Source organism: Hesperophylax consimilis, chromosome 10, assembly GCF_061612785.1.
Source record: "Hesperophylax consimilis isolate HC1 chromosome 10, BYU_Hcon_1.0, whole genome shotgun sequence".
Taxonomy (NCBI): Eukaryota; Metazoa; Arthropoda; class Insecta; order Trichoptera; family Limnephilidae; genus Hesperophylax; species Hesperophylax consimilis.
Window position 1 is genome coordinate 9,358,328 of NC_142845.1, and position 25,507 is coordinate 9,383,834.

Genomic DNA, 25,507 nt, shown 5'->3' on the forward strand with positions numbered 1-25,507 from the left:
AAAATTTCAGTTGTGTAATTCTTTAAACACACGGAAATAAACCCCTTGACTGATTGGAAAGATTAAGGACGGGTTGTTTCTGAGAATTTGAACAATTCATCAAACTTCAACGTTCAATTTCAAGTTCTGCGAAAGATTTTTTCAAGTTCTGTTTTTATTTCAGTTTTGTCAAGCAACTAGCCTATGATGATATAATAACAGAACTTGAATAGGACTTTCACAGAACCCGAAAATGAACGTTAAAATTTGATGAATTGTTCAAATTCTCCGAAACAACCCGTCCTAAATAAATGCAGTTATCAACTTAATACGTCATTTAAGAAACAAGTGAAATTTTATATATTTTAAACAAAAAGACTTATATTATGTTAATATTATAGTATAATCTCAAATATGGTTAATTCATACTTTCCTATTGACGGCCTCCGTTATCAAGTGGTAAAGCCCTCGACTAGCAAGCGGGTTTAAATCCTGGCGTGCGCAAGTAAATTTCATTTGATTAATTTGTGTTATTTCACAATTTACTCAATTAAAATAATAAATAGCATATTTGCGGCATTTTTCTCTATAGAATACACTCTCAGTATCGTAAAATGAAAACGTTACTTAAAATTGCTTTTGCCGTGTTTGGTGACCAGACCTGAATAGTTAAGACTTCCCCACCTTCCTAGTATCCATCTCATTCCCCTCCCCACTACCTTCAGCCTCTTAACATACCCCAATTGGGGATGCCATAGTCTCACTGGCTCACTAGTTGGGAGCAGTCAAAACTCTTGTGCGGTTTCACACTAAAAAATATATAATTTTAAAACTTAACTCTGTAGGTTTCTACCTTTTTGTTTTTTCATATAAAATAATTTTGTTTCTCATTATTGTGCAATGCTAATTTAGGATTTAAAATAAGTAATATTAATGCGAACCGAAAGATATTTGACGTAATTATTTTCCATGGATTATATTAGATTACTCGAGATTTAGTATCTTAAATGTACACATTTCTAAGAGGATTACTTGAGATTGTAGTGATTACACAGAGCGATTTATCAATGATCGATTGCTGCGAATTATTTGTAGAATATAACAATTCATTACAAGAAATCTCGTCCACATTACAGCAATATCAATTTGTATTTAATGTATACAACTAGGTTAAAATATATAATTTTTGAACTTTGTTAAGTTAATATAACATCAGCTTAAACGAGTCAATACAGTTTTTTTTAATATAAAACGGTAGAAAGTTTTTATGCTGCTCAATACATATGTGCCTACCTGTATTTAAATACAAATATTTCAATTATAACAATGTAATAAAATTGGTTGAACACACCGTTAAAGATGTGTGTGTAAATAAATATTATAAAACAAAGGTTAATGTATTATTTCATCATTAATTATTTCATAATTTACAGTACAGCAGTTTATTATTCTAAACTTAAATAATGACTGCCAATAGTTATTTCTCTAAAACCCTAAACTTACACGGAGAAAATTAGTGGTGCGAATCTCTTAAAAAAAGTTTTATCCGTTGAAAAACGGGATTGAAGGCCGTTTTCTGATAAACTTTTATCGAATTCATAATATATCGGAGCACGTATTCATTGCTGAAAGTTTATCTGGAAACCTATTAATTCAATTAGGGCGTGAAATTCCTATTTCAACCGGATTACGAATTATTTCTCAACCTGCCATTGGTGATGTAAATGTCTATAAAGACCGGGTGATTCTAAAAAGTGAAATAATTTTTTTACCCGCCAATCAATTGACCGGCGATGCGAACGCACCTTTTGGAGTTTTGGCGCCAACCCGATGCGTGAGTCCGGGGTCACAGACCACGTAAGTCAAATAGTCAGAGTTATTTTTTTAATCTTCACTTTTTATGTATTTATTTTTGGTTTTATTTTGATACTATGATTATTGTGATTATTATTAAGCCGAAAGCTAAAATATATTTGCTTCCATTTGAAATAAATTTGAATGTCTATAACATGTATTGCCAAAATGCACCAGCTACATAATTGTTGAAGAAGAGTAATTATCGAGGGCAATGTTTTTGATTTTCGGTTGAACAGATCACCTTTTTTATGTTTTTCCGTTGAAAAGATCACCTTTTTTGTTTGTTTTTTGAAGTTCATAGTGTCATAAGACTGACAAAGGCTCATTTTCTTAAAGATTTGATATTTTAAAATAAAAAAACGTAGTTTTCTTGTGTTCTGAGAACATAAATGTAAAGATAATAAAAAACGTAGTTTTCTAGTATTCTGAGAACATCAAAAAGATAATAAACGAAATTTTATTTGTGATATATCTTTGTTTTATTCATAAAAACATATATTTAAAATATTTGACCATGTTAAAGCAACATGGAGTGTTGCTTGTTAGTAAAATATTAGGTTTAAAAACCCCGTGCGTAGGACAGGATGTAAGTCAAAATCATGTCACTAGTGGCAGGTTAAGAGATTTTTTAATAATTTAGCAGTAGGTACTCATTTTTTATCGCGTACATTATTATTGTGAAGTTACGAGTTTTTGTAGAAATTTATCTTACGAAATGAGTTTTTTCTTATTATCTTAAAAAGACTTAAAATTATTTTCCTTGAAAACCTTCCTCGTTCACTTGACGGTAAATGTATAACTAGTGACCTCTGAAGGAAGCGGAAACTTGAAACCGTTACGAATTTAAGCTTTCAACCAAGGAGCTCATTTAAGTCAGATTAAAGTTGAGTTCTCATAAATCTAGCTCGGCTATAAAATCTCGAAACCATTGCAAATGTAAAGGAAATTTAAAAACATAATCTTTTGCGAATCTCTTTTGATTAACATTTGCATAACTCAAAGCGTTTATTTGTAACAATTTGCGAAGTTTGGTTAAGGCACTATTAATTTCACAGCGGCCTAACTTTGCGATTTACATTCATGTTCATCTTGTCATAACTTCTTGTAACAATCAACAAAGTAACTTTATGAAACTCTTGTTTTCATTTTCTATTTTATTATCGTTAGAGTTCTAAATTGTTTTATGCAGAGACAAGAGTTGTAACTTCTCAAAAGTGTTGGGAATTTACAGTGTTTTATGATGATTTAAGAATGCATTCAAATCTTCATCAGTTTCGAGCAGCAGAGATAATTTTAGTCATAAAAGAGCAATGAGTTAAAGGTTGAGGATTCAAAATCTTGCTCTACGCTAACGGCTTGAAAGTTTGAACAAACCATCACGCCATTTCTCCGCACAGATAGACAATAAAAAGCAATCCAAACCTCGTTGCCCACCCCTCTCCTTGCTTTAATTCCTTCATACATCATCATATATGCTCTTCTGTTGTTTCGACTCGAAAAATAATTGAAACAATCACTATTGATTGTGTCAAGTCTTTCTGCGGTGTTCTCGACTTCTGCATTATCAAATTATGTGTCATGTACCTCCTTTCGTCATAATATCTTCTCTTTTCTTTGGTCAAAAGTCTAAATTTTAGAATAAACACAGAAAAAAATCACACATGAGAATGCACGACGAGTATCCGCAATTTATGCATCACGAGCGTAATATTAGGAATCTGGACGCTAGCGAAAACATTACTTATGTACATGGAGACAAGGCTTTAATTCCCGTTTAATACCAGCCGTCTGTTGTGATTTTAAGAAAAAAACAATTGACTAACTATTTAACCAACGATCACGCCGTTTCTCCGCAGGGGTAGGCAGAGAGGACGGACCGCCAAACAATTCGGTCTTGGCACACACTACTTGCCTCATTCACATTCATACATCGTCTCATACATACTCTTCTATTATTCTGACTCTTGACATGGCCCGACTCAAGTATCTGATTCACTTTGTCGTGCCATGTCTTCCTCGGGCGTAGAGTTTTGAAGAAAAAAATAACGCCAAAAAGTGTGTTTTATTTAATACTAGCTATAGAGAAACAATAGATGGCGCTGTTTGTTCTGATCTTTATTCATAATATAGTATAAGTATATAAAAACACACGCATATTCGAATACAACGTTGTGTCAACATTTCAAAGCAATCGGGAAAGAAGTTTTGGATAAAAGAACTTTTACATTTTTATTTGTATAGATTTCGAAGTCCAAGCACAAATATTGAAATGTTTTAAAATCTACAGAACTTAATTTGACACATTACACAGTAAAACCATAGCCAAAAATGGGCTCGTAAGTATTGTATTTTGAAATTTATGTCAGTTTTGATAGGCCTGTTACATTACTTTTATTTGGGCTTATGAAAATATTAAAATTGTGATAATATGACTTGTTTCGCTGATCAAGAAAAAAAATTGTATTATTATTTTATGTTTTCAGTATTACTTAAAATGTTGTTACTATTCATTTCGGGTTATATTTGAAAACATGCACATAATGAACTCTGTTTCATTCAGTTTTCTCAAAAAAAGTTTTTACATGGTATTGTTTATTGCTTGCTTTTCAAGTCAATTATGGTGTTTGCTACAAAAAAAAGTTATTTTATGAAAACAATATTATGGAAGGTTTTTAAGATTATATAGTTGCTTAATCCGTAAACGTTAATTTTTTGGAAGAAAATATTAAAAAATTATTATGCATTATATTAAAAAAAAAAATTATTTGTTGAAAAAACATTTTTTTAGCGTGTGTTGACTCGACCTCCTTATTGTCCTAACTCGCTTGAATGAGGTTTTTATACCTCCTTCTCTCCAGCGTTCAGTTTCGCTTTTGCAAAACGATATCGTGCTGGGCCTAGCTAACTCTGAATATTCCCCGCCCCTGTGATATCGCACACAGTAAAATAAGGCCTTCGCTTTGGGGTTGATCTACAATAAATCCCTTAACTTCACGTTGTGTGATTTGTTAATTCGAAGCCCCCCCGCTATGGGGTGGTAGGTATTTAATGTCTCCTTTCCGTGGTAACTCCCGGTTCTTTTTAGCCAAAGTGTGGGGAAAACGTCCATCGACCCTCAACGAGTACTACAAGAAACGAGTACGTGTCTCACCTAACTTTCGAATACTGGACCCTATTGCTAATTGACCTAGTAGTTTCTATCATATCTCTACAATTTCCTTGTATCCCCGCCCTTACCTAATGTCCCCGTGTTTATAAACTCTAGATTGTGACATAGGACCGTACCCCCCCCCCCTCCCTTTGTGTACGTGCTACTAAACCCTTCGTTGAGTGGGGTGTTGTTTCCGCATAAGTACTGGGACTCCCTCGTCGACCTCTGTAATGGTGTACTGAAACTAGATAGATGGATTTAGCTGTGGTTAGTAAACTTTGGGTGTTGCGAATGGAAAGTGGAAACAAGAGAGAAAAGGAGATGGGAACGGATTGAATGACGAGAAAAGGTTTTTTTTTTTTGCAAACTGGGTCGGCACCTCACTGCCCCAAATGAGATGGTCGCTATTCTTCCAAATGCACAACCCCAAGAACCAATACGTGTCTGGCTTTCCCCGAGGTCTGGTCTAACTTCTTCTTATAGTCGCCTTGACACCTCCGGACCGCTCACGTCAGAGGGAGAGGCAATGCACCTGTTGGAATATCCACCTGTTGCACCTGTTGGAATATTTGGTTTGGGTCCGAAGAAGGCACCAGGGCACGATCGTCTTAATGGTATAATAGCGAAGAACGTCTGGATCCATGCCAAGGAAGAGTTGTTCCAGGTTATGGAAACATGTCTGCGTAGAGGAGTTTTCCCTACGGAATGGAAGAGAGGTGTGCTCAAGATTATCCCAAAGGGAAACGACAAACTCAGGACGGACGTGAAGGCCTACCGTCCAATCACCCTTTTGCCTGTTTTCAGCAAAATTTTGGAAACACTAATAAATAACAGGTTGCAGCAATATCTTTCACCAGCATGTGAGCGACAATTTGGCTTCGTCCCTGGGAAATCTACCGAGCACGCCATTATGTATGCGCTTGAATGGGTGAAGGTTTGTCCAAAGAAGTATGTCATTGGAATCTTCTTAGATATAACTGGTGCCTTCGATCACGCGTGGTGGCCGATGTTGATCACCAAAATTAAAAATAGAGGCTGCCCACCAGACCTTTTTAAAATCAACTGCGATTACTTAAATGATCGCACAATAGAGATCGTTTATGGTGATCAGAAAATAGTGCGTAAGGTTGATAAGGGATGCCCACAAGGCTCCATATTGGCACCTAAATATTGGAATATAAATTTTGATGACTCCTCCAGGTTACCCTTTCCTGAAGGATGCACATCGGTCGACTACGCTGATGATAAGTTGTATCTGGTCTCGGGGGACAGCAGAAGGGAAGTGGAAAGAAAGGCTGAAGAAGGTTTGCGAGCAATCCTCAGTTGGGGTGAGAGGAACAAGTTGAACTTTGCCCCCCAAAAGACCGTGGGACTCTTGATGAAAGGCACCCTCAGTAGAGGAAGAAATCCTTTCATCAGAATGGGAGCCTCCACTATTCAATTTGCAGACTCTGTCAAATATCTTGGTGTAACACTAGATCGATCGTCTTCCTTTTTAACTCATGTTAAAGAGGTCTCTAGCAAGGCCCAGGCCCTCTTCTTGAAACTGAGAAGAATCTCTACAGCTGAGTGGGGGTTGCGATCCCCAGCGCTGCGACTACTTTATAGGGGTACATACGTGGCGCAAGTCTCGTATGCTGCCTCTGTGTGGGAGCACCGTTTGGGGAATTCGCTTATACTCTCGGCTCTCAAGAGGGGTCAGCGAACCCCCTTGCTGGCGCTCTCCGGTGCTTATAGAACCGTTGCTTCAGACGCTTTGCCCGTGTTGGCCGGTATTTTGCCAATCGATCTAGAAATTAGGGAGGTTTTAACGAAGAAAAAGTTGACCAGGGGACTCCCCGCTACCCATCTCGGCGTAACTCTTACGCCAGGCGGTGTCGGGACTCTTCCTGGACTGCTTAGACAAATGAGTGATTTGTCACTCAACGAGTGGCAATCTCGCTGGGATAGGTCGAATATGGGAAGATGGACTTTCTCCTTCTTCCCATCAGTTAAAATCAGAATGGAAGGAGCCCACATTAAATTGGATCATCACATGACCCAAATTTTGTCAGGACATGGTGAGTTCAGGGGGAGACTACATAGACTCTCCCTGTCCCCACATCCAAACTGCGCGTGTGGTAGTTCTGATCAAACCGCTGAGCACATTTTGTGGCACTGTGAGATTATGATGGATGCAAGAGATGAATTATTGGCCGGTTTGGAAGTAACAACGAGACCGGTTTGGAACTCCGATCTCGTCTCGAACAAAGTGAATTTCGAGTGTCTGAGGAAGTATACAAAGATCTGGGTTGAGAGATGGTCTGATCTTAGAGTCGAGTACTAGACTAAAATCGATAGCTTTAACGCCAGGTGTTGCTCCTGGACACAATGGACTACGAGACAATTGTTTTCATGTACATATTTATAACTGTTTTTTTTTCTTTTTCTTTCTGTTTATTTACTGTATTAATTAGCATTCTACAAATTTTCTGTTCCTGATTATACTAATGTTTATTATTTGCATCTAATGTTTACTTTCTATCTCTTATTGCAGGTTCTTTGGATATTTTGTAACAGACTGATTCTGCTTATAATTTTTTTAAGATTTTCTTTTATTTTTATACACTGCTTTGTATCTTGTTCTTTCTTTTCTACTATAGAGTGACCTGCTTGCTGGTAGTAGCACTGAACTTATATTTTTCTTGTGTCAGTCCGGCGTACCCCAACTCTGGGGTGACAGAAGACCTCGTCCGTGCATATCAAACTTCAAGATCAAATCACGATGAGGGATCTGTGTCATCGTCTGCTCGCAGCGCCTCCCCTGAGGTCAGGAACTGTACTGAGGATGGGCCGAACGTGGATCGGCAACCTTCCGCCCTGCCTCCAGGTATTCCGACGCTTTCTCCTCATGGTCTTCGGGATATTCCCAACCCCAACTCACACTTCTCGTCGAGGCACAACCGGTTTCCTGGCTTAGGGGCGCGGAACCTGATTCTCGTGAAGCCAATCCAACGCCCAGCTTTCTCTCCCTAGGTCTGCCTGTTAGTGGGTATCGACACCCCCTTCACCACAGAAAGAGGCGCATACTTTACCATTTTTCTTTTTTGTTCTCTTTGTAGGTGGCTGTGTATTATTTTAATTCTTCTCTACCTATTGTTGACATTTTGTAAATGTGTTTTTATTATATTAACCAAGTAGAATAGAACTTACTAAAATTATTAAAACACAGCACTTGCATACTGCGAATAACATCGTATGCATGGACATTTTGGAGGTCTTGTTTTGAAATTTTAAATGTAGATTCGTTTTTTAAAAAATTAGCGTCCTTGCGAGAGCTCTGAAGGGGTACCATCAGTACCTAAAACAGGGCGGGGAAGTGGTGGGCCTCCTCCAAAATGTTGGAATATCCCAAATCACCCCGCCCCGCTTCCTCCGACGGACTACTTTACTGACTGTAAAAGGGGAATTTTCATTGCTTCCCTTGTCATGATGCTAAACGCGTGCATGTTTCAAATAGGTTTGTTCTGGTGAGGCTTTCAACGTCCACTAGCCGCCAGGCCTACTATCCACCTCACGAAGGTTGCTGCAAAGGATCTCGAGGGTTTTCCAGTCGAGTTGCATCAACCTCCGGGTAAACCCCGCTTTAGTATGTGTTCGTCCTCCGATTTTGAACCCTCGTTCATCACGCCGACGTCCCCTCCACGCGATTTTGAAAGACTTGGAGCCCGTTCAATTAAACGCCTTCGCAGCGAACCAAGGCCCAAACATTCCAACTTGACATTAATTTTCATACTGCCTCTCGTGTCCTCTCATCCGACCCGGTTCCGCGAAAAGGGATGACCTTCCGAACTCTTCGTGATTCTCCATACAACGTTGACGCCCCGAAATCGCGTGATGAGGAAAGTAGAAAATCTTCTGAGCCGAGGAAGTTGTGTGCTTTCCCAAGACAGCTTACGGACAACATACTCCAACGGTGAGTTCTAAGCCGAGGCCAAAGGTATTTAGGAATTTGTTAGTGAACATATAAGGTTATACAAATATTATTAATTTTATTTTTTTATTTGTTTTGAGCATGAGTTGGTTGCAGCTAGTCGCTTCCATGTTGATTTGAGGTGCCTCTGCGCGGCCGCCAACTCGGTAGAGTGTACGACTTTTGTCGTCAGGCACGGACGTCGAGTGATTTATGGGGTCCCTTTTCTTCCTCTTGGGTCGTGTGTCGCCACTAACTGCTTACAAATAAGTAGGTCATTGGCCTCGCGCTAAACACAGCTGTTAGAAGCAAGCAAACAGTTCTAAATGTGATACTATTTTATCAGTTGCAGCCCCATCTTCGTCGCAATTTTAACGTTCTGGAAATATATATTCATGCAAGATCACTCACCCAAAATCGTTATATTACCAGTCCAGTCGGGATATCGACGACATGTACATTAATCCACGTCCAGGGGCTGTAGGTAGGATGTAGAAGCCCCTAAGCCGTTAAAGGTTCGTATTAAATTCGAAATCGGTTCTCTATGTCACCCGTCTACTCGCCGGTAGAAACTATAACCATATTGTATCTAATTTTTCTAGCTAAAATTTCTACTTTCATACGCCGCTCCGTAGATAGCACATAAATTACCTGATACTAGAATTCGGAATGTTTAAGCGGATCATTTCTTTCAATAGAATGGTCTCTTCCTCCCTAACCGTAAATTGATAGTTGACATGCATCGGTATCTGTTGGCCTCCACTGTACCTAATCTAGATATCTCTCCCTATCGACTATTTTAGAGTATCTAAGTAAGTATTTGCCGAGATCTACCCAAAACCCCCTTCCCCTCCCTAGAACCTTTCATATATTATCTGCCACGTTCACTTCGATTTTTTCACTCAATTCTTATATCGTGTAAACCGTTAAAATCCTTCCCGTGCTCGCAAGGAAAACACTGTCTCTTCAATTTCACAATAAATTTAGAACTTTGTCTTAGCCGTTTTCGTCAGGTCATTTGATAATTATTATGGTTCTCTATTTTTTCCTCCTCTAATGGCACACGCGTTATTATTAAACATTACCGCAGTCGAGTTTCATCGTTTTATATTAGTCTGAACCAAGAGACTCCAACCCGTGAATTTAGTATCGTCTAATTATGAGTTTACCCTTTTTTTTTGGTTGAATCTAATTAAATTTTAAAACACTTCAATTATTTCAATTAATATTAAAACCACAACTTCACTATATTTAAAACTCTATCAGTTTAGTTTAAAGATAGCACACCAAACTGTCGCGACGTTAAGTTCTCGAAGCCCCGACTCCAACCAAGTTAGAACGAAAAGGCCCCGATTTCCTCCAAACAACGCTATTTAATAATGTTTTCTTTCGAATAAATCGACTTAAAATTTGTGCGACTTTCGTCTTTATGAATTCGAGGTTTCACTCCCCGTTAAGTTTAGAATTGCATAATCCCGTTTCAGATTTTTTTTGTTCTCGCCTTCCGAGTTGAGGTAAACACCTACCCTCTGCCGAGACGGGTACAGGCGTGCACTCGGTGACCTGACTTTTGGGCGCCCTCCCGTTAATGATATACGGCGATGTAGATTATTGCGTAAAATTATTTGATTATTTTTTTTCGTACACGTGTTGTGTCCGTAATATTGGTTGATTTCCGGCCTATAGACTAGGTGTAGCTCATTTCTATATCGTTGTTTTCGAAATCTTTCCGAGAAATTCGCTATTGATATCGATAATATAATCGATAAATTATCCCAACTAACGGAAGCTTTTCACCTATTATGTCCAGCGCTTGCGCAATACAGTATCCTTCCTTGTGTGCTGCCTTCTAGCATTTGATTGGTGTCTACACGATCCGTGGGTGATCCCAGGACACATATACCTTCCCCTCGGTGATGACATACGTAGGCATTCGTTCCAAAATTTGATCCGACACGTTTTTGTAATTTCGCCTACCTGTTTTGACTCTTTTCGTGATATCCGCCGCATATCTTCTGGTAATCTTTCGTAACCCAACGCTGTCCACTACCCGAGTCGTTGAAGCCCCTTCCATCATGAGCTAAACTACTTTTCGGGTTTCTTTTCGATTTCCGGTCCTTTCTTTTCGGCGATCTACGCCCAGTACATCCCTGTTTTTACAGTTTTTTGCGTCTAGTTTTAGCCCAACCCATATACTCTTTTCTCGCTTCATCTAGGAATTTCAATATATTATCCTCGTAACTTTGTTTACGCGCAAAAAAGGTCGTAAAATTTTGATCGTTAATCAAAGACTTCGTGACCCATTAACTTTTATGTCTTTTCTTTTTTACCCAACTTGCATCTCCCCCGTGTTAATATAATTAGGCAATTTCGGCCAAACATCCCATCTTAAGTTAAAATTCGTGTCCATTGTCAACACTTGAAATAGCACTCAGAACTTCAGCGATCGTAAACAATTCTCTCTATGAGGATCACCTCGTAATATGTCTTCTGGACCAAAACATTCTAAAAAACCATCTTCTTTCGCCAAACCGTCACCCCCCTGTTTCGTTATCGATGGTTGGGTATCGCTTCGTTTCTACCTTAGAATGCAAATTTATCGTCGTTCTCCAAGTGCCCTTACACGCATCGTGAGACCGGATCCCAAGGTTAGCTCAACAGTAAATCAACCTAGAGTGTTTCGTGTCTTTAGACCGCCCTTAGTCTCCGTGATTGGCGAAAAATTATTTAATTGATTTTGGGAATGATCTGATTCGTTGAGCTCCATCACGCCTCTTTTCAATTATTACGTGGTTAACACCTATTACCGACGTAGGTTTCTATAATAAAGCTTCTAGTATGTCCCAGAGATGTCCATAGTCTGTTCGTTTCTCCCTATTCTCTGAACGTATTTTAATTTATATAAAAAAAAAATCTTTACGTTCCTTTACCCCAAACAGGTCCATTACAAGCGGAAACTAAATAATAGCTTCATATTGATGAGATACAAAAACATAATTGAATGTCATTCGTCTAGTACCAAAAAGCACATAATTTTAACAATTTTACCATTTGTACCGACTGGTACCGATAAAATTCAATAGTTTTAATGTTTTACGTTCACTGAAGCTATTGTTAATTCGTGTCTTTTGTTAGAATAAATTCACAGTCTTTAGTTTTCAGCTTCATAATAGTGCTGAATAACAGTAATGAATTTTTAATCAAGCGTGAACCCAGCTTGATAGATTCTGTCGGTGTCACCTTGTTAAAAGAATACCATTCAAAAACGAAACCTTGCGTACAAAATATCATTCAAAAGGAAAATTTGAACTACTTTTTTTCAGTCTTCCATACTTTGAACAATGAACACTCGTCCACTGATCGATGTTTCTAAGCCACGAAAAGTCCGCCATCTTTCACCCTTTTGGCTTTGTACAAATTCGTAGTTATTATAAATAAATTATGGTTGACTTTTTATTAGGTAGGTTTTTATCTTTACACAGTTCATACAATATTTTCGCTCTTGCGATGTATTATGCCCATCACAGATCACGATATACTCTAATGGCTTGGTTTATTTCATATCTTGACATATCGTTCGTCTAATAGGCCAAGGCTTGAAATAGGTCAAGCCACGAGAGTACAGCCCAAGTTTGACAGCCCCATCACACATTTTTGTGAATATTTTTTCATCTTTTTAATACAACAATAAAGGAAAGCACGTGTTCAAATCGATGTAATACTGTCATTGTTTTTGAAATGTTACAAAAGCAAACTATACATCATGGTACCTACAAATTAATAAATACAATGTAAGTAGACATCATGGTACTTTTGAGCATTACGTACCCAATAAGCACTTACTTTAAGTAAAGGTTTAAATTATGTTGTAATTGATTAATAAACAAAAGGAATATTAGAACACAAAACTTATTTGTACAGAGGTAAGATTTAATGCTAATTAAATCGATTTGACGTATATTATTAATGATTCCAAAGATAAGCCAATGAAGCCAGTGTTGTGAATTTGAATAATTAAATACACCTGCCACTTCTGCATGTATTACCAATTAAGTTCAATCCGAAAACAAGGGAGTTACTTAGATCTGATATTATTATTACAAACAACCCAACATAGTTAAATTAGGAAAATGTTCTGAGTTAAGCTTGTTTACTTAGTTCGGTTTGAAATTGTTTGAACCATGTTTGAAAACGGAACAAGAATAGACGAGTATATCCGGTTATTTTCTACTACCTCATTCCAAATGTATTTGTCACATCACACACGGAGAAAAATAATCATACATTAATAAAATATTATTCATTCATTCATTTCCCAATATATATCATGATGGAATACTACAATATACGTATGTCAGTATCAATAACAATATTTTTATGAACATGTGTTCCGCCGTCCTCGCAAAATATTTTTACTGATACTTTGTTAGGAATTATTCCAATTCATTTTTTATAGGCCCGCAATCCTATTTTTAACAGGAAAACGAATATTTTGACCAGATTTAAAAAAAAATGTTATTTCTTTCGTTTGATGTATTAATACATTTTACATTGTGCGAATCCACTTCAGATCAGAAATAGAAGTAGCAATTTTTTTTTTTTAAAAGGAGACTTTAACATTATTTTATGTCAGTAAGGTTTCACTGTTCAACAATTCCCGTCTAGGAGTGATTCAACTGGCTCCTGGCAGCTCTAGGTATCCACTTACAAAAATATCCAAATTTTAAGAGATAGTAAATTTATTATTTTTTAAGGAATCTGAATCGTATCTTTGAAATTGTGAATATTCCACCTATTTTTATGGTATCCGTAAAATGATACGAATAACAGTTTTTGCTAGAAGAAATAATGGAAGATTCCATTTTGTTACTATTTTTTATAAAACGGTAAGTATATCAACACAAAATAATTTAAAAAAATAATGATGCAATTATTTTCATAATATGAAATTTAATGAATTAATTACACTTCGATTAGCCATCGTGTCAATTTGATAACTGCAAGTAGAAACATATTTATTATAATTGATTCTTTTACAATGAACATCTGCAATGTTCCTCCAAGTGAGCATCCAATCAAATCTTTCAAAGGATGAAACCAAAGGGTATTCAGAACGCATAATCTACATAAAGAGAACCACCCCACCCTATTTATACACCCAACTCACTTCGTGGAATAAAATACTCAAAAAGTGGGTGGTAAGCAGTTTTCCGAGAATTTCCAGGCGTTCTAATGTTTTGCGATGTTAGTAAAAACAATAAATTATTCGACAGTGAAGTATACCTCAATTTGTAGAAATGCTTTTAAAAATGTATTTCATGAAATAATGCCAAATGCCCGGAGTCTATAGTCTATGGCATTACTAATTTGGGGAATGTTGCAAGTCATAGGAAGATCTTAAAGGTAGGTATTTATTTCTTGAATTTGATTTTATAGCTTTTTTCATAATTAAGAATGATATTGGCATTACTAATTTGGAAAGTTTGATAAGTCATAGGTAGATTTTAATGATAGGTTTATTTTATTTGCTAAGTTCTCAATTCTTTAATTCTTAAAATAGATTTGGGTATATCTCTTTCATTTAACTTGTAATATGATTAAAATAACATTTCATTTCTAGAACGCATTTTTGAGACCTTGCACTACGCTAATACCAAAGCTAATTATGATTTCGCAAGTCCATTCAACAGTCATTTTCTTAAAAAAGTCCCCCTCAGTGCTCCTTACATATTTCTAAATATTTAACACTTTTTATGAAAAATTACGGTTTTCACTTTATAATAATAAATGCTGTTACAGAATTCACCCGCCATTTTTTCAATGAATTTTAGCCATCTACTCGTTTATTAGTGATTTCAAAATTTTGGAATGCACTTTTTGTGATAAATTTCGACTGATTTTTTTTTTATTTTAAAAAAATGCTTTTAAGGTGCTCTTATTGTTTACTGTTTAAATTCTAAACATTTTTTTTATTTTAAAAAAATGCTTTTAAGGTGCTCTTATTGTTTACTGTTTAAATTCTAAACATTTTTTTATTTTAAAAAAATGCTTTTAAGGTGCTCTTATTGTTTACTGTTTAAATTCTAAACATTTTTTTTATATTTATTCAAATGAAAGAATCAATTTCAAATAATTCTACAAATTTTAATCAAGCTTTATCATATAATGTTCATGTTCGAACCACTGTCAGTTGTATTTTATGTCGAATGGGTTCAAAAATAGTACTGTTAGAAGGATATGAGGAATTTTACTAAGCATAACATCATTTTTCAGCATAAAAGAGAAATTTGATGTAAATATGGGTCAGGTGAATATTTTTCTAACCAAATCTTATTTAATAGAAATAAAATATTTTTTTCTGGACAATACAAATAAACTTAAGCGACGTGAAAACACAATATAAAACACAAATATTTGAACAGAAAATCACATATTTGTTTACCAACCGGTTTTGCTGGATTAAGCTTCATCGGGGTAAAAATTTAAAATAAACTAAAATATATTGAATAAATGAATACATAAGTAAAAAGGAGGAAAGAATAAAATAAAAACAAAAAATGAATCAGTGAGTCCTCAAAAATTCCCACTGCCTCTAATCCTTTCCTCCCTTGGTATTCTGTCTCTTTCTTTTGCACAGTGTTTTATCTCATTCTGTGAAAATAAAAGCATTTCTCCATCTCACCATTCCATTTTTATTATAAATATATATATATATAGTTATAGGTTCGCTCACATACAGATATAACAATAACTGATAAATATATAATTTCCAAATGTATTCAATCTTTATGTTAGATTAAATTCTTTTCTATGACTCCCTTTGAGTTCAATTATTAGATGTTTATTTTTGTTAGAGATTGAATAATTCGGTTAACGCTCGCGAAAAGCCTCTCAACAATTTAAGCCGTTGTAATTGTATTTGGACACCCTTCATGAATAAATAGAAACAGTAAACCGATTAAATTACGAAGAAAATACGTGCTATTTTGTGGTAATTTGAATTTTATGTGAATGATGCAAATTCTTTCGTCGTAAAATTATTAAAATGGAATAAATTAATGAGTAAAGTTTCAAATTGCAATATTTAATCATAAAAGAGAACATTGGCAACTCTTAAACGAACGTTCAAAACAGAATTTTCAAATAGAAATTTCAGTACAGGAGAACCGCAGTTTTTAAAATCCATTAATTCAATTTTCAAAAGGTAACAACATTATTTTAGCATCTAGATTGTTTATAAAATATTCGATTTGCTCTGTCGACTACCACACTAGGTACTTGCCCATATTATGGTAATCGAACAATTCTTTCGGTTGTATGTCTCATAAGAGTAAAAAAACGGACGATCAGATGGTTTGGTCATGTTAAACGAATGAACAAAGAAAATAGACGCCCGAGGAAGACATTGCACAATCAAGTGAATCAAATACTTTGTGCCATGTCAGGAGACAGAATAATAGAAGAGTATGAATGAATATGAATGAGGCAAGTAGTGTGTGCCAAGACCGTGTTGTTTGGCGGGCTATCCTCTCAGCTCACTCCTGCGGAAAACAATATGATGGTTAGTTAGCATAGACTAAATTAGACTAGACACGGCATATTCATTTAAAAATAACCCCAACACAATTTTGGTTTGGTTCACGTGCACATTTATGAAAAGGCCCACGCACTGTGTCGCAATGCGAAATGGGCACTGTGCATTGCGTTTTACCTTTTGTTGGTCTAGAGTAAGCTATTTTGCTTCTCAGCTATGCTGGGCAGGTTCATTTTTTCAATCACAAAAATAACCCAGTTCCAAATATTTAAATTTGAATTATGTCCATATTACAACACCTCTGACAACATTCTCCATGGTTTCGCTTACGAGTTTGAACGCTTGTACAAGGAGTTTAAGGTTGTTAATTTCATCTCCATTTTTGTGACGTACGCTACGTGGTGTTATTTTTAAAATGAATTTAACTAGACAGGGCCAATCTAGTATAATACATCAATGTTAGTTAGTTAAGTGCAGGACAGATACAGCAACCGACATTAGTATTTTTTATCACCTATTTCAAGTGTCGATACCACATTATGATAGGTATAAATAATTGATATTTTTGTTAGACTTAAGGAAATCGTAGGAATTTTCATTTAATGTTGACCTGTGTATTTTATATTATCAAGAAAGCATGGTATTAAAACAAATATTAATAAAGCTGTATAGCGCAACACAAGCCATTCCCACTCTATAGTAAAGAAAACACCGAAAGTGAGCATAACACATAAGGTACGGGACTGGACTTTGAAATACATAATTTATTTATGAATAATGATTCAGCATGGGAATAATTTAAAACGCCTACACAAAATTAATTTACTTGCTTGACATTTTAGAATGAACCCTTCGCGATGTAAAATTAGATTTAAAGTTTCTATTCATCCAAGAAAACTAAATTGAAAATATTTCCATGACTCCTGAAATAATATCAGAAGCATGGTTGGTTAAGTTTATATTTAATAATTTATATTAGTCATTCAGATATAAAAATCAGGAAATTTCAGGAATATTATTTAGATATAAAGATTCCTTTAAGTTTGACATAGAATGGAGTATTTTTTATTAGTTCCACAAAGGAGGCTCCGAGGAAAATAATTTCGCTCAGGGCCTATGTCATCGTTAGGGATGCTGTGTGGCGAGTTTTTAAAGGAAAGAAAGGAGAGAAAGATCTTTGAAGGAAAAAGGTATGAAAAGTTGGTGGAATCTGGGGATCAGTGTGTCCAGGAGTGATGATGTTTGAATTCATCCCTCTATCAAGGCAATCAGTTGAGAATCCTGCTGAAGAGAGAAAACAAAGATCTCCCTTAAACAGTCTCTCCAAATCCAGCTCACCACATAGTAGGTGGGCAGGCGCATTTGCTGCAAAGAACTAGGGCATCCCTGCTAAACGTTGCGAACCTCTTGGGTGACCTACCGCATAGGTGTTGGTTATGCAATGAATGGCACCAACGTACATACAATATAAGTATAAATATTACTTCGAATTGTACACGTGCAAACTCCTACCTATGTAGAACTCTATGTTGATAAAATATAAATATGATTTTTGGATACGTATGCACTCTCTATTTACTTATACTTATACTTATACTAAATATTACTTGACAAAAATCATCTCAAATAATCTAGACAAAGGTATTAAATGTATTGCACTCTTCTTGGATCTAGTCAAAGCATTTGACACTATTTCACACAAAATTCTGCTAAGTAAACTACAGAGAATCGGTATCCAGGGGCAACTTTTAAAATGGTTGGTCAGCTACCTAGAAAACAGGAGCCAAAGAGTGGAAATTAACGGTACTCTAAGCGATCCAGCAAATATAAAATTCAGTGTACCTCAAGTAAGTACGCTAGGACCACTTTTGTTTAGTGTTTATATAAATGAGTTATGTAATAGTTCCTTTGCAGACCATGTAATTACCTTTGCAGATGATACAGTATTATTATTTGAAGGAAAAACCTGGGAAAAAACTCACAGTAAAGCAGAAATTGGCATTAACAAAGTCAAAAAGTGGCTAGACAGCAATCTCCTCACTCTAAACTCGGATAAAACTAAATTCATCTGCTTAAGCGCAACTCAAGCGGGTCAACCTAAAGAGATGCATAGCATTTTTGTACACCATTGCAATGCCATAAATGTATGTAAATGTAGTACCTTAGAATGTGTGGACAGTACTAAATATCTAGGAATTATCATAGAAAAATTTCTGAGGTGGGATAAACATATAGACTTAACTTCCTCAAAAGTCAGGAAACTTACACATCTTTTCAGGGCTATTAGAAATATTCTCTGCATCAAAGATATGAAAAGAATTTACTTTGCCATGTGTAATTCCTTATTAGATTATGATTCCTTATTTTGGGGAGGTTGTACTAAAACAATACTTGATCCCTTAGCAAAAGCTCAGAAATCACTTCTTAAAGTTATACTTAAAAAACCGTTCAGATACCCCAGTGATTCATTGTTTCAGAGCATTCATTCAACAAAATTTCATGGAATGGAGAAAAAGCAGACTTTTTTTTTTCTTTTTTTAATATTAATTTAATATTAACTTATTTTTTAATCTTCTTTCTATTTCTACTCGTCCTTTCAATTTCCTTCCTTTTTTATATATTTTGGATTCTCTGGCGCATTAATTTCACCAAATTAAAAGTACGATTTCACGGAATGGTTGAAAAGCTTACATGCTTCATGCTTCTTTTTTTATATTTATTTATACATATACTTTTTTCTTTTTGCATATTTTTTTAATTCCCTATTTGTATTTTTGGCTAATTTTTATTCTCTACTTTCTTCTAATCTCCTTTCTTTTTTTATCTATTTTTGATTCTCTAGCTTATTAATTTCATCTAAATAAAAAGTAAAATTTCAATTTGATAAACTCACATGTCAATAATATTTTACTTTATTGCTATTTTTGAATTATCATATTTGAATATTCTTTTAGTCTATTCTCTACGTTTATATTATTTAAAATATATAGTTAGCAACTTCTTATATCAACCAAGAAAACTTTTCATATTATTTATAAAGTGCAATAACTAAGTAAAAGTCAATACACTAGACTAAACAAGAATCGCATTTAATAAATCTGCCTATTTCTGATTGTCCTAAAACAGGTAATCTCCTAGTTGGACAGCCAATGATCACTGTAATATGTAATATGTCATGTTTTTAAAAAATGAATAAATAAATAAAAATAAATAAATAAATGATGAATTCACACTAATAACAAACGCAATATTGCAACCTTCACTTCGTCATGTTGGGTAGGAATCTTGCATCAGTGTGCCCAGGAGTGACGGAAGTATAAATCCATTACTCCCACTTCGGTGCAATTGGGCGGACGCATCTTCTGCCAAGACCTGGACAAACATCATTCCAATTGTGTTGCGTCTATTCTCACTGACTACCACTCTGGAGAAACAGCGTGATGGTTAGTTAGTTATTTCCGAATTTCATCTGATCCACTGGACTATGAAGGTCATCTTCCGGGTACTTCAGCGTGAACGAGGTAGCCGAAGGTGCGATGGACCTGGTCGGCAGATGAGCGGGAGGTACAGGCTAGCGACAATGGTCGCGGAACCGAGGCGCAGACGGCGATGAGCTGGTCGCAGGGTCTAGGCGCGTGAGGTTAGCGCTGGCCAGGAAAGATAGCCTGGGCCAGGGCGTTGAGGTGAAGAAGGATCAAAGCGTGACACAGGGGGAACCGGCCATAATGGCCGATTCCTCCGTTACGCCGAGTCGGGCTTCTCGAGTGGGATGATGTCGCGTCAAACTTGTTGAGTGGAACGATGTGGAATGATTGATGTACTTAGGTTCTCCACTGCTTATATAGCTGCTGATTCCTTTGTTCTTGTCTGCCACGGGTTGGAGTAGCGTCTGGACCTCGAACCCGCAGGATCGCTGACTCGGTTCATTGTATGAGCATTTGCATCACCCTGTATGCAAACACTCTTATCAGCAGTTTTACGTATCGCGGTACCGATATTTTATTGAAGTTTCGTAAGATTGATTGCTGTCTCAGCTTTTTGGGGTGCTATGCCGTGTTGCGCTAACTCATTCTTTAGCCAACGTTTCGGACAGCATTGCAGTGTCCATTATCAGGGCAGATGTGTTGAAATGTGTTGTCCAAAACGTTGGCTAAAGAAGGAGTTAGCGCAACACGGCATAACACCCCAAAAACAAATAACAAAAATACTTTTGGCCGTGAAAATCTTAAATCATATTTGCTGTCTCAGCTGTTTAACTCGTGCATTCTGGTTATGATATGGTGACCCTAGGAGCGGTGACGTAACCGCTACACCTACAACCACTCTCCATGGCTATAAATGTATTGTTTTGTAAATTTTTCGTTTTATTTAATCTTTTGTTTTTTATATTTTTTTTAATTCATATTCCTTTCTCACAAATTAAAATAACTTATTTCATATTATGTTGTCTCAGTAAAAGTCACAAGGAGGAAATCCATATTTAGTTTTATTTTAATACATAATTCTTCTTCGATGGCGCTACAGCCCATATCGAGCTTTGGCCTCCTGCAACAGTCGCCTCCAACTCCTCCTGTCCTCAGCGGCTGACTTCCAGTTTGTCACCTGGAGAAGCTGTGCTGCATCCCCTCTTACCTCATCTTCCCACCTCAGTCTGGGTCTTCCCACTTTTCTCTTTCCACCTGGGTGACCAGTCAGAATTCTTTTTGGGACGCGTGTATCCGGCATTCTCTGTACATGACCAGCCCATCTCAGCCTGAGGAGTCTCATGTGTGCAGAGATGCTAGGGGCCTTATATATATCGTACAATTCTCTATTGTGCCGGATACGCCACTGTTCGTCCTCTTTCACCGGTCCACATATTCTTCTCAGCACCTTTCTTTCAAAAGTATCCAGCATTTCAGCCATCTTTACTGTCAGTGTCAGCGCCTCACATCCATATGTTTAATACATAATACTAATGTACAAACTGATTTATTGTAAACTGTCGATTTCCCGAAAATGAATAAATAAATAACGGTAAGGAAGAAACAACAATTTCTATGAAACCATATGAGTTTTTTATTCTCATAACCGAACAAATTAGCCTGGGGAGTTAATCGGCGTCCTCGGTATTTTCGGCAGCTAAAAGTCGTCCATATCCGACCGATAAATTTTAAACATCGTGTTTTGCAATCGGATATTTCGTTTATATCCATCATGACTATAAATCACTGTCACCGTTCTGTCAGCAGTACCTGAATGAATATAATATTACGCAAGCAGAATAAAATTGCAATTCATTAAATCCTCAATATTCCCTGCTAAAATCTCTGATAAATTTCTAACGCAATCCTCTGGAGGGAAGATATTTAATTATAATTAAAAGGGAAATCGTGTTTTGAAACCGCAGTGGTATGAGTGTTTCATTTACCGGTTATCGGAATACCTGGAAACGGTATCGAGTAGGCTTGGAAAACTGAAAGAGTCAACCGATAAAAGAATGTAGTCAGCGTGTCTGTGTTCCCAAATGAGCTCAAATCATTGTGAAATATCGAAATATATTTCCGGACAGATAATCGACTTCATTCACCAATCTGGGACTGAGGGATCGAATGATTTTATTCAAATTAGCTTTAATAGGTTTTCTTTGAAATCCGTAGACATTTGGATGCGGGTTAGGGTACGCCCAAAGATATTAGAAGAACGAGATATGCTATGTTGGCTGCCGGACCGCAGCCGGAGTACTACCTAATTAGGGTACTTTAAACGGTATCGGGACGTGTACGCACAGAAATCTGTTCTATGTATTAGTGCGGATACCTTAGCGCAAGCGAAGGTGTGCAGTAGTATTGGTGAACAAAACCGGCGACACTCGGCAAAACAATTCCACTCAGTACGAACTGCTCATAGCACATCTCGTTCTTCTAATATCTTTGGGTACGCCGCTCCGGGAAACATAAATAGAATAACCAACACCTCTAGCGTATGTCACCCTAAGCGGTTTGCTACGTTAGAGACTTAGCAGGGGTGCAGTGGTTTATGAGGTAAGGTTTGTCCGAGTCTTAGCGGCGGATACGTCTGCCCACCAGCTGCGTGGCCAGCCGGATTGGGAGAGACTTATTGAGGGAAACCATTTGACCTCTACAGCCGGATTCTCTCGACCCAATTGCCTTGCACCGCACTGACCCCAGATTCATACCGACCCCTCATATTTTATTCTTTATCTGAACTTCGTCTTCTTATTTTTACTTCAAAATATCCTCCACACAGCATCCCCAATATACTCCCTGATGGAAATTATTTTCTTCAGAGCCTCTCATGTGCAGCAATTGTAAAAAACATTGCACTTCTATGAATTTTACGTTCAGCGGCTTGGGACCACCGGTGACAAAAGTAATCCCAGTAGTCACTTCGCAGAAATATAGTGTTTGGATCGAGGAGAAATTTGATCAATTAGTGTATATTCTGGTTGAGTGCTTGAATACATTCACATGGCGTCTTATAGGCATGTGACGTAGGTATATATGCCACGTGATCATCAATCATTGTGCGTTGTATTTTCGCGATTGTTTGCGTCACATATCTAACTGGGTTTGAATAAGGTTGGAATAAAATTAGTACAAATTGAATATACATAATTTTAAACTGGTATATTTGTCATTGTATTGTACCACTCTACTAGTAATATACAGGCATCTTGAGGTTTTGCATTTGATTAACATGTAGTCAATCTGTAAAAGTAGAGATTCATTACTTTTATGATTTTTGAAACCATCTCGAATAGGTAATAATTTATTTTAGGGATATTTCAAACATTTAAAAAAATATATTCATATTTATTTCGAAATCTTTATTATAAAGGTGAAATTCAATTTAAATGTTATTTACTGTAAGATAACTTTTAAACGTAAGTAAACGTTTATTTACTGTAAGATAACTTTTAATAAAAATATACTTGTTTTGGATCTAAAAATGAAACCATTAGCATTTGGGACATACATTTTCAATACAAAACTGTATTTCACCATGATTATGATATTCAAATGGAATGAAGATATGATTAAAATTAATATACAGGATTTTCGAATAAGAGGTGTTATTTTGATATTCAATCGTAAAATATCAATGGTTTCGTTGCTTGTGTGGCACGTAGCGCAGTCTTGTTGAAATTGAACGTTGTCCAGATCAATACCATCCAATTCCGACCATAAAATATCATGAATCATCTCTCGATAGCGCAATCCATTCACCGTAACTGTTACTCCAGCCTCATTTTCGAAAAAATAAGGTATAATGACTCCGCCGGACCACAAACTGCACCAAACAGTCACACGTTGAGGAAAGAGAGGCTTTTCAACAAAAACTCTTGGGTTTTCCGAGCCCCAGATGCGACAATTTTGCTTGTTGACGAAGCCACCGAGGTGGAAATGGGCCTCATCATTCAAGATGATTTGCATTTGATTCACTCAAGTGAATTTTAATAATTTCAAAGCGTTGTTTTTTATTTATTTTTTTTTAATTTTTATTTATCAACTTTCAAAAATACATTTTTTACAATTAAGTCCCGTTAAACTGATTGATATCAGTTTGTCAACGGGTTCTTTTAACAATTACTTCTTAAATACAATTTTAACAAGTACATAAAATATACACAAAATTACATTAATACAAAAAAATTCTTTCACATAACCATTTTTTTAACATACATTTCCTTCTGTGAGTCAATTCATAGCTTTTTATTGAGTTTGGTAACATGTTGTAAATTATTGGAACGAGGTATTCTAGAGTTCTTTGACCATATTTATTCAGGTATCTGGGAACTACAAGTCCATCGTTTGCAATTAGTCTTGTATTATGAACATGTGTCACTATTTTATTATGTTCAGATTGAGATGTATGCTGACTCGCAATTTTATGCCACAATAAAGCACGAACAGATAATACATTTACAGAGTTGTATAGTAATGACTTTGGTACGTCATTTCTTTGTTCGTATTTAGTTCTGTTTAATAATAATTTTACCAAAGAATATTGTACATTTTGGACTGAAAGAAGATTTGTTTTTGTTGAATGTCCCCATGAAGTTATTCCGTATCTTATTAGGGATTCCGCCAATGATAGGTATACTATTTTAAGGGTATTTGGTGGAACAAAAAACTTTAATCTATAAAGTTTGCTCACTATAGCTCTAAGCCGTGTGCACACTTTTTGTATATGTATATCCCATTTAAAATAACAATCAATTGTTAAGCCTAGATATACGTATTTTGAAACAAGTTCAATATTTTTGCATGAGCATGGTTGTATTACAAAGTTATGAATGCAATTAAAGTCATGAGAAATAATTTTAGGAGTTATGGTGATGTTATTATGAGGAGATTTGATGTGCATAAGCTTCGTTTTTTTAGCATTGATTATTAAACCTACATCATGTGACCATTTTTGAAGAGTGACAAAGTCAATTTGAAGTAAATTACTCGCTATTAATAAATCCTCATGTGAAATAACTAATGCAGTGTCGTCAGCATAAACGTAATGTTTTACATGAGAAAAAATAAATTTCATTGCAGTAACATATATTATATACAAGGTAGGGCCTAGTATGGACCCTTGTGGTACGCCTGCGAAAACAATATTTTTTTTGCTAAAATGATCAAAAATTTTTACACAAATCTTTCTATTTTGAAAGTAGTTAACAAATAATTTATGTAGATTTCCTGTAATTCCAATGTTTTCTAGAGTTTTAAGTAATTTACTATGATCAATCGTATCAAAAGCCTTTGAATTATCAATAAATAATACGAGTACATGTTTTCTTTTGTTAAGATCATTATTAATTTTATTTGAAAATTCTTGAAGTAGTAGATCTGTGCTTTTATTTTTTTGGAAACCATATTGATGGGTATCAATAATAGAAAATTTTTCAAGGTACTTTATTAGTTTTACAGATATATATTTTTCTAGGATCTTTTCAATTGCAGGTAAAATACTGATCGGTCTATAGTTTTCAATTTCACTGTGTTTACCACCTTTGTAGATAGGTCGGATTATGCTA

The 25,507-nt window shown here is 35.9% G+C and overlaps 1 protein-coding gene across 2 annotated transcripts in view; it reads left to right on the forward strand.

Moving 5' to 3' along the window:
* Positions 1-25,507, forward strand: part of LOC149420254 (metabotropic glutamate receptor 2-like) — a 710,206-nt gene that overhangs the window by 227,681 nt on the left and 457,018 nt on the right. The window lies entirely within an intron of this gene.